We start from the raw sequence: 12,871 nt of genomic DNA, 5'->3' as shown, positions 1-12,871 counted from the left end.
TGCTAGCTCATCGTATTTCATGTTAATCATATCATATCATTCATGGCACACATGTATCGTATCATAACGTTCTCATGCTTTCAGACACAATAATTTCATCATGCACATATTATATCATATCATAATCATAATAGTAACATAATAAATTCCGAGCATGTCTCGTACATATCAATTCATTAAATACAAATAACATTCACATATCATAACATATACATATTATTTCATAATAGTTTGCATATACGAGCATATGACACATGTGAAAACATGGGTCATCATACAACACACAATTGTAACCAAACGATGGTAGGGCCACTAACTTAGTTGGCGTTAACCGATGTTCTCCCTAATTCGAGTACGTTCGCTCTCGTTCCTCAAAATTGCTCCAAATTACCGCCAGTTGTCGTTTCCTATTAGAATATCCATTTTATTTCGTTAGTAATCTAAGAATTCTTAACTCAATTCAAATTCAGCTTTGGAATAGTCGGAATAATGGGAATCGACTAAATTTCCCTTTACTGAGCCGAAGGAGCAAATTCTAAGCTGTAGTGACAAGCCAGAATTCTCGAATGTTTTCGTGCGATCGAGTAAAAAAAATTTTGATGGGTGGTTGTTGCACCTTACATAGTGAATAATTGGTATCTTGATTTGAGATGCTACATTTAATCATCTAGTAGAATAGTATGGTGTTTAGTTGGCAAACTCTCTCATTGGACCATAAAGTCACCCTATTTTAAGGGAGCAACCACCCTGCGTTGTCCAACAATCTTACTGCATGATACCAAACCCGCTCTCAATATCTGTTTTTAGTGCATAGTGGCCCGTTGAGGAGTCTACTAGCCTTTTCTTCTTGGTAAGGGCATTTGGTCATCTTGACACACTATACTATCCGACCTAGGCCTTGCTCGATGGTACCTTTATGGCTACTATATGGCAAGGCGTTGCTGTGCTAAGAGTATACCAGAGGAGATAGGAGACAGAGACACTAGTGACACCGTCATACGACAAAATTTCTGGTGAATTATGTTAGACATTTCTTGTTGTAGAGATCTGCTATGTTCCTACGAGTGTCTAGAGTAAATTACCTTAGGCATGAATTAAGAACCTCCGAATACCTCCCACAGTACATGTTCATGACTCAGACTATGCTGCTTGGAACGTATGAAGCCTTGAACTACGTATTCATGCGTCTTGGAACGTATGAAGACTTGTACATAGGTATTCCGGCTATATCACAAGGAAAGCCCTGGCTGCATGATTAGATTATATCGCTTGGAACGTAAGAAGCCTTGGATGTAGGTTTTCAGACTATGCTGCTTGGACCGCATGAAGCCTTGGGCATATGTTTTTAGACTATATCGCAGGGCAAGCCCTAGATGAAAGTTAACACTACGTCGCTTGGAACGCATGAAGTCTTGGACATAGATTTAGACTGTGTCGCTTGAAAAGTATGAAGCCTTGGACACATGTTGTTAGGTTCATGGCTAGTATCGCAAATCCTAGGGGGAGTATCTTGGAGAACGAACAAAGAACAGAACAAGAACCTAGAAAAGTAACCAAGAATGAGACAAGGATCAAGGACTAGAACATGGATCAAGATCAAAGTCCTAAGAACAGGAACCTATAACCTTAGTACTAAGACCCTTAGATCAGACCTAAGGTTTCAGAATCCAAGGACCAAAATCTTGAGGATAGATCATGATAAGAACCACAAGTCAAGAATAGAACTAAAGGGCTTAAGTACTTTACAACAAGAACCAGAACAAGAAAAGAAAGAGTGTGGTACCCTAAGGACACGATTAAGAGCCTACAAGTAGGTTAGTTACTGGGTCTTTGTACTCATTCCATGTTTTCAGGTAAACAAGGAGCTGGTCGAGGTTAGGAGCAGGTGCCATAGACAAGCCTCACCCATCGTCCTCCACACCCTTTGTTTTAATGTTTTGTGTTTGTTCCTTATTTTTTATTTTAAATGGTAAGTTGTGTTTTATATATAATAATATATTAACTTTATTTTGATATAATATAAATATAATGTATATCATGTTTCAAATTCTCTTTATTTTATTTCGTAAAACATTTATCCGTCTTTTTTAGAGTCATCAGGTCCCGGTACTTACAGGATATTTTCGATGGATTATCTAGAAAATTTAATCTCCCCATCACAACGATTCTGGAGATTTCAACGTTGGTTTAAGCTTCCCCTACAACGTATGAAGTTGAGGCAATAGTATGTAACAAGAATCGAGTTGAAGCGAGCTTCCAATTACAAGTAATAAGCATTTAGATTTGGTCTCTACTCTCGGATTTCTTCTAAATTCAAGAGAAATCCTCCACCATTTTTCTTCAAACTTGTTCCTACAGCTTCTAAACTAGATTACCCACAAGTTTTATGAAGGAATAAAATGCTGAAAGTGCCTAGAAATCATTTCTCCAATCTAATTTGCCATTAAAGAACTTAGAAATATGCTTGCAAATGCAATCCGAGCTTACATGCAAATGCTTCGAGCAAGGCAAATCTCAATCGTTTATGCACCTCCAAGGAGTGTTTCTATAGAAGACGATGAAGAGAAATTACCTCAAGAAAGTGCCCCATTGACGAAAATAAGTTTCACTAAATAGGGGAAATGGTCGAATTCTTGTCTACAATCCGTTTTCCTTCAAATTGAACATTCTTTTTGATCATTTTCCTTCAACAGTTGAAATTAAAGATCCAGTAGATTTTGTGAGGATATCTCACTGCGATCTGATTTTGTGATCAATGACATTTTCATAATTATCTCGAACTTCAAAGACATTTGGATAATTTTCCATTTTTTTTTTTATGTTATTATTATTATTTTTTAGAAAAAACCAAACTTTTAATAAAAAAGTTTCAACATTTTTTTTTTTTTTTTGTCATTTTTCGGCTTAAGCACCTTGAAATTCCTTCTCCACAAGGAAGTAAAGTTGGAAAGTTCCTTGAAAATTTGGAAAAAAACGACCTTTTCGTCTTTTATGCTTACTTTTTCCTTTTCGATCCTTTCCCAAAAGCCTTAAGTCCTTCGATTACTATTTAGGGTATTGAAATGACTTGCCGAAGATATTCTTTTTCTTGTTTGAATGACTTAATTCCTTTTCTTGATTGTTTAGATTACTTTTAACCTTATATGGAGTGTTAAATCATATTTACCAAAAGAACATGAGAATGAGAATGAGAATGAGAACGAGATTGTTTATCTAATCTTAATTTATAATTTTCACTAAATTATTAATGCATAAAGAGTAAATTCGAGATTAATTCAGTTCTTGAAAGTGGTAGGTTAGGTTAGGTGGAGAGTTATTAAATGATATCTCCAAGCTACAACTGTTTAGTGATTCTGAAGGTTACCAAGAGGTTCAACCGTTTTGAGAGGTTACATCATGGAATTCCTTCTTGGTTTATCTAAGATAGAAAAAGGTCATACCACCACCATTCGAGTAGGGGTGGGTGATTGCACCCACAAGCTTATTCAAGTTACTTCGGATAAAATCTCAGTCTTGAAAGAGAATAGGCAAGACTATGTGATGTTAGTATTAACCGTAGCAAGGCCTTAATTTCATAAACGGTTTAAATTCCAATTTATATCTTGTGAAAATCACTTACAACCACATTTATCAAATAACGTTAGGCATGATATTGTTCGAAGCCTTATACAAAAAATAGTGCAAGCCTCGGAACGCTGGGATGAGGTAGGCAAACGTGAATTATGGGGACCAAAGTTGGTCTAAGCCTATACAAAAGATCAGGATGATTATGCGTACGACCTAGGATAGAAAAAAAGTAATGATGGTGTGCAACACAGAAACTTGGAGGTTGAAGTAGTCAACAAGTTATTCTTGAAGTAGCATGGATGATGGCATTTTGAGATTCGAATAAAAGGGAAAGTTGAACTCATTCTTCATCCAACTATTCAAAATTCTTAATTGAATCGAATTGGTGGTATATCGATTAGCCTTACGACCAGCCCTATTCATAGTGTATGACGCGTTCGTTTTGTATCTGCATTGCAAGTATTTGATCAACATGATTCATGTGGTAGATTACGTGTCCTTACAAATAAACGAGTACCTAAGTTACGAGGAAAGACCAATAAAATTTTTTGCCCAGGAAGTGAAGGTCTATGTACTAGGAAAGTGGTTTTCACTAAGAAACCATCAATCGGTTGAAACTTGTGTGAAAATCGGAGGAAGAAATGAGGAAGAAATACCAAGAATTGTTCCAAGAGCAAGACACTTGAGCTAAATTTACTTATGTGTATGATGTATTAACCCGAAATTAGAAAATAAATAAATTGGATTGAGAAAGTGGGGAGTTGGACTCCAATATAAGAGGGAGGTTCCCCTTGACTTACTGAGCCACAACAATTACTCTCTTTCATCTCACTTTGGGAGTTCGGAGCCAGTCAAAGAATACATTTTCTAACAGCTATAGCTCGACTTCTTGACTGATCTAACTTAGGTCTGATACACTTGAATTCTTTCGTACTAGTTTCAACCCTTTGTGTGATGTATTTGAAACTTTTAGAGGCATTTAAGGTTATCCTGACTACTTTTTAACTAATTTAAATTATTTGGAGCTAAGTTTAGATTATGTTATGCAAATTAGATGAGCCGATTTTTGTAATAGAATTTCATGCTATGATTATGGGACACCTTAGAGGGCGTAATGACTTCGGCTTATGCCAACCAAGTAAATGGATTTACTGTTGGCTTGGTTGGATTGACTTGGTTGGATGACTTATTTCTTTTATGAACGACATGTGCCCTATGGCCCCTACACGTATCATGTTTCGTGATTGTATGACGTATACTATGTTTATTTATACTATGATATCTATGTTACGTCATGTTACAAGATATGCTATTTTATCTGCTAATTGTCATATGATTATGATATAATGCGTGAACCCCGTGTGCCATATCATATAAACTACGTTATGATCCATTTATGCCTATGAGATATTAGAAAGCAATGTATGTAATTATGAAAAATATGACAAGTAGTATGTATGTCTTCTAGAAATGCTATGCCATGAAAAGAATGGAGTTATGTCTTGCCTTATAAGCTTATATCATGATTTAAAGCTATGGGGACCTTATACACTTTTGTATGTTATGTGAATCGGGATACTTCTCCGTTATAATTAGTATGAATGCTTACGTTATGATGTTATGTTACGATATCCTGCCCGCTATGTAATTATGCAAGCTTCTTTCCTTCCATTGCTTCTGGCGGCGTGAGTGTGCGGTAGCTGAAAGGTAAGCCCAAGGAGTATATATACGTCCACCTAGTGGGTCCATGCATGCATGCATGCATGGTCCATGTGTAAAGATGCACTACACATCCAATTTTTTCCGTGCATAATAGACATGTCTTGCATACAATGACAACTTTATTTTTAATAAGAAAATAGAGCGTTACATTTGTTTTAGTACACAAACTTTGTTTTAAGGCTTGAATTAGAATTCCAAATTTCTACAAGTGACTCACCTTGAAGTTCATTCTCTAGATTAATCTCTCTAATTCTTTGACTTTTATTTAAAACTCGAGCTCATAATACAACCGTTTTCACTATGACATTCTCCCTTGAAACTCAAGGTCGTTATTTAAGGCTTATCTCATTAGAAGGTGTCCAAACGAGTTAATCGACATCAAGAACACTAAATTTCTTGAAAAATGAATGGTGAGTAGGCACTATTCTTCAACCTCTATCACTTAGATTTACAGAGATCGAAGAATAAAGCGACTCAAGATGGCCTCTCGATTATTACAACACTTAGAAATATGAGTAAAGTAACTCAAATAAGATTAAGATGCCTAACTAAAGCCTTAAGAATCAAAGAAAAGGAATTAAGCCAGGGTCTTAATCTAGTCATATTAATACCCTAACAAGTAATGATAGGGACATAAGACCTTTGGAAAAGGATCCGAAAGGAAAAAGTAGAAAAAACGAAAATGTCATTTTTCCAATTTTTAAGGAACTTCTCGAATTTTTAATTTCTTATCGAGAAAGAATTTCAAGATCTTGAACGTCAAATTAGCATTCCTAAATGGTGATCTCCAAGCAGAAGTGTATGTTTCACAACCTGAAGGGTTCGTCATCAAAGCCAAAGAGCACAAGTGTACAAGTTTTCAAAGGCCCTCTATGGTTTATGATAAGCACCGAGGGCGTATAACATACATCTGAACAAGAGCTTAAAGAGTCTAAACTTCATGAAGTGCTCGCAAGAACAAGTAGTGTATACAAGAAACAATGGGGCTGAAACACTCATAGTTAGAGTGTACATTGATGACTTGATCATCACTGGTACAAGTGTAGAAAGCATCAAAGAGTTCAAGCAGCAAATGATGAAAGAATTTGAGTTGATTGATATCAGGTTACTCACGTACAACCTTGGTATTAAAGTGGACCAAAGGAAAGGTTGTATCATGCTAAAGCAGTCGACCTATCCAAAGGAAAGGTGGCAGAGTGCAACCCGACCAAGTATGCCATGGAAGCAAAGTTACAACTCAGGAAAGATGCTGAAGGAAAATTGGAAAATTCCACTAAGTTAGATGCGTCATCAAAAGTCTAAGGTACTTGACTCATACTTTCCGGACCTTTCATATGTTGTTGAAATAGTCGGTAGTTACATGGAAAAGCCCACTATGATGCATCATCAAGCAATTAAGCACATTCTCCTATTTGAAGGGAACCACAAGCTACGGGTTGAAGTATGAAAGAGGGGTGAGGTCCTGAAGAACTAGTCTGTTTTACCGATAGTGATTTAGCTAGAGACATTGAAGATAGAAAAAACATTGTAGGAATGGAGGTTTTATCTCAAAGGAAATTTGATCTCTTAGCAATCTCAAAAGCTGTGAATTGTGGAATTATCTTCTTGTGAGGTTGAGTTCATTGCAGCAACTACGGCATTGTGCCAAGCATTGTGGGTGAGAAAATTGTTGAGCAAAGTCACTAAAAGTGAACAAAAATCGGTAACTCACCCGAAAAAAAAAAAGAAAAAAAAAAAGTAAATTATCACTCTCTCTCTCCCCACCTTCCCCAAATATTTCCCCGACACCTCCTACAACTGCAAAATGATCTGAAAAAAAAAAAAAAAAAAAAACGAAACATAAACAAAAATGGCAGATTTTGAGAAGGGAAAAATCAAGGAAAGAAACAGAGGAAAGATCACAGATTTTGGGAGATAAGAATTGGAGATGGCCTTCACTTCAAGCAGATTTAATAGGAATGGAAAGAGATGGAAAAGTAATCTGTAAGTTAGATCTCATTTTCTTTTATCTTTTGCAAGAGATAGAAAAGTTATATTAGATCTCCTCTTCAATTATTTAGATTTTTTGATATCTGATATAAAATCAAAATTGATTGAAAATGGCTTTGTTAATTGCATCTAAATTGAATCATCATTTTTAGGAAAGAGAAGAAAATTATAATTGATGGATGCATAAGCATTTTTACTGAGAAAAATTAAAATAGATTGAAAATGACTAAAATTAAAATAGATTGAAAATGACTTCTGGAATTAGATAGTCATTTGGGAGAGAGGTCGAATTGGATAGTCATCCAAGAGAGGGGAGATTGAAAATAGCTTGAGTTGATAATAGGTTTTAGGAAAGAGAAAAAACATAATAGATTGAAGAAAATAAAATAGAAAATGGCTTCTAGAAAAGAGAAGAAAATAAGAAAACATAATAGATTGAAGAAAATAGAATAGAAAATGGCTCCTGTTTAATGAGGGTAGTTTTTAGGAAAGAGAAGAAAATTAAAAAAAAAAATTGAAAATGGCTTCTCTTAATTCATAATCATACTAGTGAGGGGGAAGAAAACAGAATTGATTGAATATTATTTTATAATTGCATAATCATTCATATGAAAGAAAAAGAAGACAGGGAGAGGAGAAACAAAAGTGGTACAACAGACAGAAGGAAGATGGAAGAGGTGAGAAATTATTATAATTTGTACCAAGAGAATATAATATTATAACAAACCATAGTTGGATTGAATGATTGAAGCACCATGAAATAATATTGACATATTTTCAATTTAAGTTTTACTACCCAACCAAAATTTAGAAACAATGAAAACGTGGAATTCGATTTTTACTGAGACCGTTTTAGAGCTGTATTTCACATTGTTAGTTGGATTATTAATTAAAATGTGAAATGCTAATGAAAGGTGACGAACGGTTCGATATGAAGCGAACTCTAGCAACTTTTGGAGCAGCTCTCGAGGAATGAGAGCTTACGTTAATTAAATTAGGGAATACTTCGGCTAAGGCCAACCAGGTAAGTGGCCTTACTATAGGATAGGCTAAAAATTGTATGAGTTACGATGATGTATGAACTATGTCGTACAATGCGGTATATGAGTTATGATGATGTATGATGTATGACTTTGATGATGTATGAGTTATGATGATGTGGGTTATGATACGTGATGATGTGCTCAGTATATATATATTTTGATGCATGTCGTACTTGATATGTTTGATGCACTCTGTGGCAATATGATGAGTATGATGATTGCGTGACGTTTACCTTAATATGATGACGTTTTCCATATTGAGCATGCTATATGATGATGAGTGCCATATTGAGCATGCTATATGATGATGAGTGCCATATTGCATCATGTCGTTAGATCGACATAGGACACAACCCTAAGAGCGTGAAAATGATATTAATATAAATATCCACGAGTATGTGTTACCTAGAGTAACAAAGAGATGAGACTAGAGGGTTGTGTCAGAAGAGACATTATGATGGATTTAGAGGGACCTCAAGCATATTGTATGTTCATAAGCATAGGGCTACTTCCCCTAGAGATGATGATTGCGGACGCGTACCGTACGATGAGCGCGAATGCGCACAGGTGCGAAAGCACACAGATGAGGGTGTTCATGAGGTGCATGACACTATGGGGTTCCGCTGACCTCCGGACGTCGCTACAGATTAGCTTGACCAGAGGGTCCAGGGGGTGTGCGAGCGCCCTGGGGATTCGCACTCGCACGTGTGAGTCGTGTGTAGGGAAGTACTACACATCCAATTTGTCCGAGACTGGAGGCCACCCCTAAGATGATTAGAGATAGGTCCCTAGATCATGATTGCATGTGTTTGCATTTGCATGGCCCCTATAGTGGGGCCAAGTACTGAGTATTCTTTGAAATACTCAGGCCGTGTGCCACATCATTTTTCAGGTAAAGGCAAGGCGCACTTATACGGAGGACGGCGGCATTGCGAGCAGAGACTGTGGCACGTGCATAGGGTAGACTCATATTTAAATTTCTAGTCTTAAGTTAGAATAGGTTATTTTGCATTTCATTGTTTTAAATTATTTTGTATTTGTTTTTGTTTTCTCTAAATTTCAATATTTCATATTTAAACACGTAAGACCATGGCTGTGTTTTCCAGAGAAGAAGTTGTTTTAAACATTTTTTTTTGAAGTTTACGTTATCAATTATGTTCATGTAAGAGTTATATTTTCGCATTATAGATGAGCATGAGACGTTAGTAGCGACTCTGAGTATGTGGAAATTTAGGGTCGTTACACTCTCTACATCGACAAAAAATATACAATTGCACTAATGAAGAATCTGGTATTTCACGGACGTAGCAAACACATTGACACTTGCTTCCACTTCATTCGTGAATGTGTCGAGAATAGGAAAATCATTATGGAGTTCGTATGCACTAGAGAGCAATGTGTAAATATTCTAACCAAGGCCCTAACAAAGGTTAAGTTTGCAAAGATGCTGAAAGTTCTGGGAATGAAAGATCTCGAACAAAATCAAGTTTACGAAGAAGATTGAGAGCTAATAAACTTGAGGTGGTAGAACAAGTTACTAACTTATATAGTAACTTTAGTAGAATTTTTAGTAGACTTAGTAGAACAAGTTCCTAACTTTAGTTAGGAGAATTGTTATTAGATTAGTAGAATAAGTTACTAACTAATGGATCCAAAGAATTGGCAGTAATTGCCAAAGTGTGGACCAAGTTTTGTGCGTTTAAGTAGGAAGATTGTTAGTGGTTCTTCAACTTGGGGAGGAAGGTTAGTAAGCTAGTTAGCTATCTCTCCACTATAAATAATAGTGAGACGTAGACTCATTTCACAACAACAAAAGAGATTTGAAAATTTAAGTGCTTAAGATTAATGTGTTTTAAAAGCTATCTCCCCTCAAGTTTTTCCTTTTCTTTTTTACTTGTTTCGACCTATTTCGATCATGGGTCAAATCCAACACACACAATGCGACCTCGACTCAAGTTATCCTCCAACGAGCTAATGTTGTAGGCTTGTAGTGGCTTAGTCAACACCCTTTTGGCTCACTTGACTGAGTTCCTATTTGTTTATAACCATTTTGGGGCATTCTATGAGCATTTTTGGCCTAATTAGGTAAAAAAAAAGAGTCAATTTGACTATTGTTTTAACCCTTTAAAATCATTTATGAGTATTTAAGGGTGGCTTAAAATAAATAAGTGATAGTAGCCCATTGATGAATTCTAATTAAGTGCCGTATTTTGAATGCATGGGATGATATAACAGAAAATGAATCACATTGAGATTGAACTTAGGACGATCAATCTATAAAGCTTAGGAATATTAAGCAAGTACTCTCAGTGAGCTTACTGTTATTTGATACCTGTGTTTTCTTTTATATTTGATGATGACTGTTAAGTTGATATGACTATAATTATGCCTTAAAAGATACCATATTATATATGATAAGTATGAATGAAATATTATGGAATGTAGGTACACTATAAGAAATTTAAGTCAGGATAGTTATGGGAGTATAATGTACATCATCGAATTGAACCATGATTTTTAATATGGGACCTCATGCACGTTGTATGTCATGTGATCGTCATGGATTACTTCTCTAGCATGATATGTGTGGATACATACACCACAATAGTGGGCCTATGTGCATACGTTGGACCATGTGTTGAGAAATGTTAGAACTTATATCATAAATTCTCGTAATTGATTATTTAATTTTTAAAAATAATTTTGATTATTTTATTTGTAACTTTATATTATTAATTATGTGAAAAATGGAAGATTATTCGTGTAATCCTGTGCAGTATGTAGTTGACATACGAGAATCGTGTTTAAGTAATAACGTAAATAGTATATAGTATTTGGATAAGGTTTGATGCTTTATTCCCATAACACTATTAATACGGTCTATTTTGTAATTACTCAAATTGTTTAATGAAAACATGGGAGTAAAAGTAGTTTCTATATTTATTCCTTACAATGCTTAGATACACTAATGTGTTTTTAGGGCAAGTTTAGACTTCTCATATGCATTGTTTGATGTGAGCCGATTGTTTTGGCCAAATTTGCAAAAGTGAAAAAGTGCTATCTCATTTGCAATATTAAATTTATTTCTGGTCATTTTTGCTGCTATCTCTTATTAATTTTAGTACAAAAAATGTGTGGTTAATGTATATGTAACGGATCACAAAAAAAATATTTTAGAAGGTGCCAGAGATCTTAGGCGACGACCCACGATCCCTAAAGAAGCCCCACACAGCAACCACTCCTTAGAACTCACCTGCAAGAAAAGAGTGTTAGATGAATACGACTCTCCACAATGGTATGATATTGTCCACTTTGAGCATAAGTTCTTGTGGCTTTGCTTTCAGCTTCTCAAAAAGCCTCAAGCAAATGGAGAGAGTATTTTTGGATTATAAACCCATGATGATTTCCTAAATTAGCAACGGTGGGACTTTGAGAGCATGAAATATGGAGAGAAAATGACAGAAGACGAATAGTTCACCTCATTAGACATAAATGCCGGTGAGACCAGAAACCTCTTATCCAGCATGAACGACGAACGAGGCACGCAAAGGATTAACACAGCCATCATCCATAAGAATAGAACGGTAAGATTTAACAAGTTTTGCATGGTTTTCGAATATATTTACGTCATTTGCAAGTGCATAAGGGTATCACGACGTCGTGAGTGTGAAGAGGAGATGAACAGAGATTTGCAGTGACTGAGATCTGAAGGGAAAGATGACGTCGGCGAATTATGGTAGGAGAGAGAAAACAACGGTCGAAATTAGCGTAAAGCTGGCAAAAAAGGAAGGCGCCATCGGGTCTAATCCAAACTCAGATATCCACCTGCAATCCGACCTACAATGACCATCAGCATAAATTCAAAGGAGTCCAAACCCCTCAGCCCAACCACGCCGACAGTAATCGGCCAATAAGACTCGGCTCAAATACCCGCAGATGCGGGCCACAACGCTCGATCCACACTCGATACACGTGATTCCTGACATCGTAAACTCGACTCGAAACTCATGCCTCGACCCGAATTGTGGCCCGTGTGCATGTCAGCTGCCCCTACCAACATGTCTCTTGTCTTCCGTCGTTGGTTTCACTCGGCTCGACTCGACTTCACATGGCTCCTCGGCTAAACAATGGCTTATTTGGCTCAGGACTCGAAATTTAGGTTTTGGACCGTTCTGAAGCTGATTTAACCTTAATTAAGGTAATTAAGATCGGTAACAGTCGTTTTCTTTAGTTTCAAATTAAATTTAGTTGAAAATTCAATGTTTACTAAGGTTATTGAGCAAACATTCAAATAGGTGAAACCTCAACATAAGTGGGAAAGAACTTGAAGGACGAAGGCAAGCTTAGTTAGAAAGAGAACGTTGACTAAGGCTATCAAAGTAAATGGACTTATTATTAGCATAGTTAAAAATTTGTGTTTTGTATGATGACACATGCTCTGTTGCTCCGGACGTGTCATATATTTGATATGTGTGAGATGTTTATGAAACGATACGTATATGATATGATATAATTATGATATGATATGTTGGTGATATGATATGTTTGAC

The sequence above is a fragment of the Cucurbita pepo genome, chromosome 3, assembly GCF_057944985.1.
Source record: "Cucurbita pepo subsp. pepo isolate OVF chromosome 3, ASM5794498v1, whole genome shotgun sequence".
Classification (NCBI taxonomy): domain Eukaryota; kingdom Viridiplantae; phylum Streptophyta; class Magnoliopsida; order Cucurbitales; family Cucurbitaceae; genus Cucurbita; species Cucurbita pepo.
The sequence above is the reverse complement of the archived record's forward strand: the minus strand, read 5'-3'. Positions refer to the sequence as shown.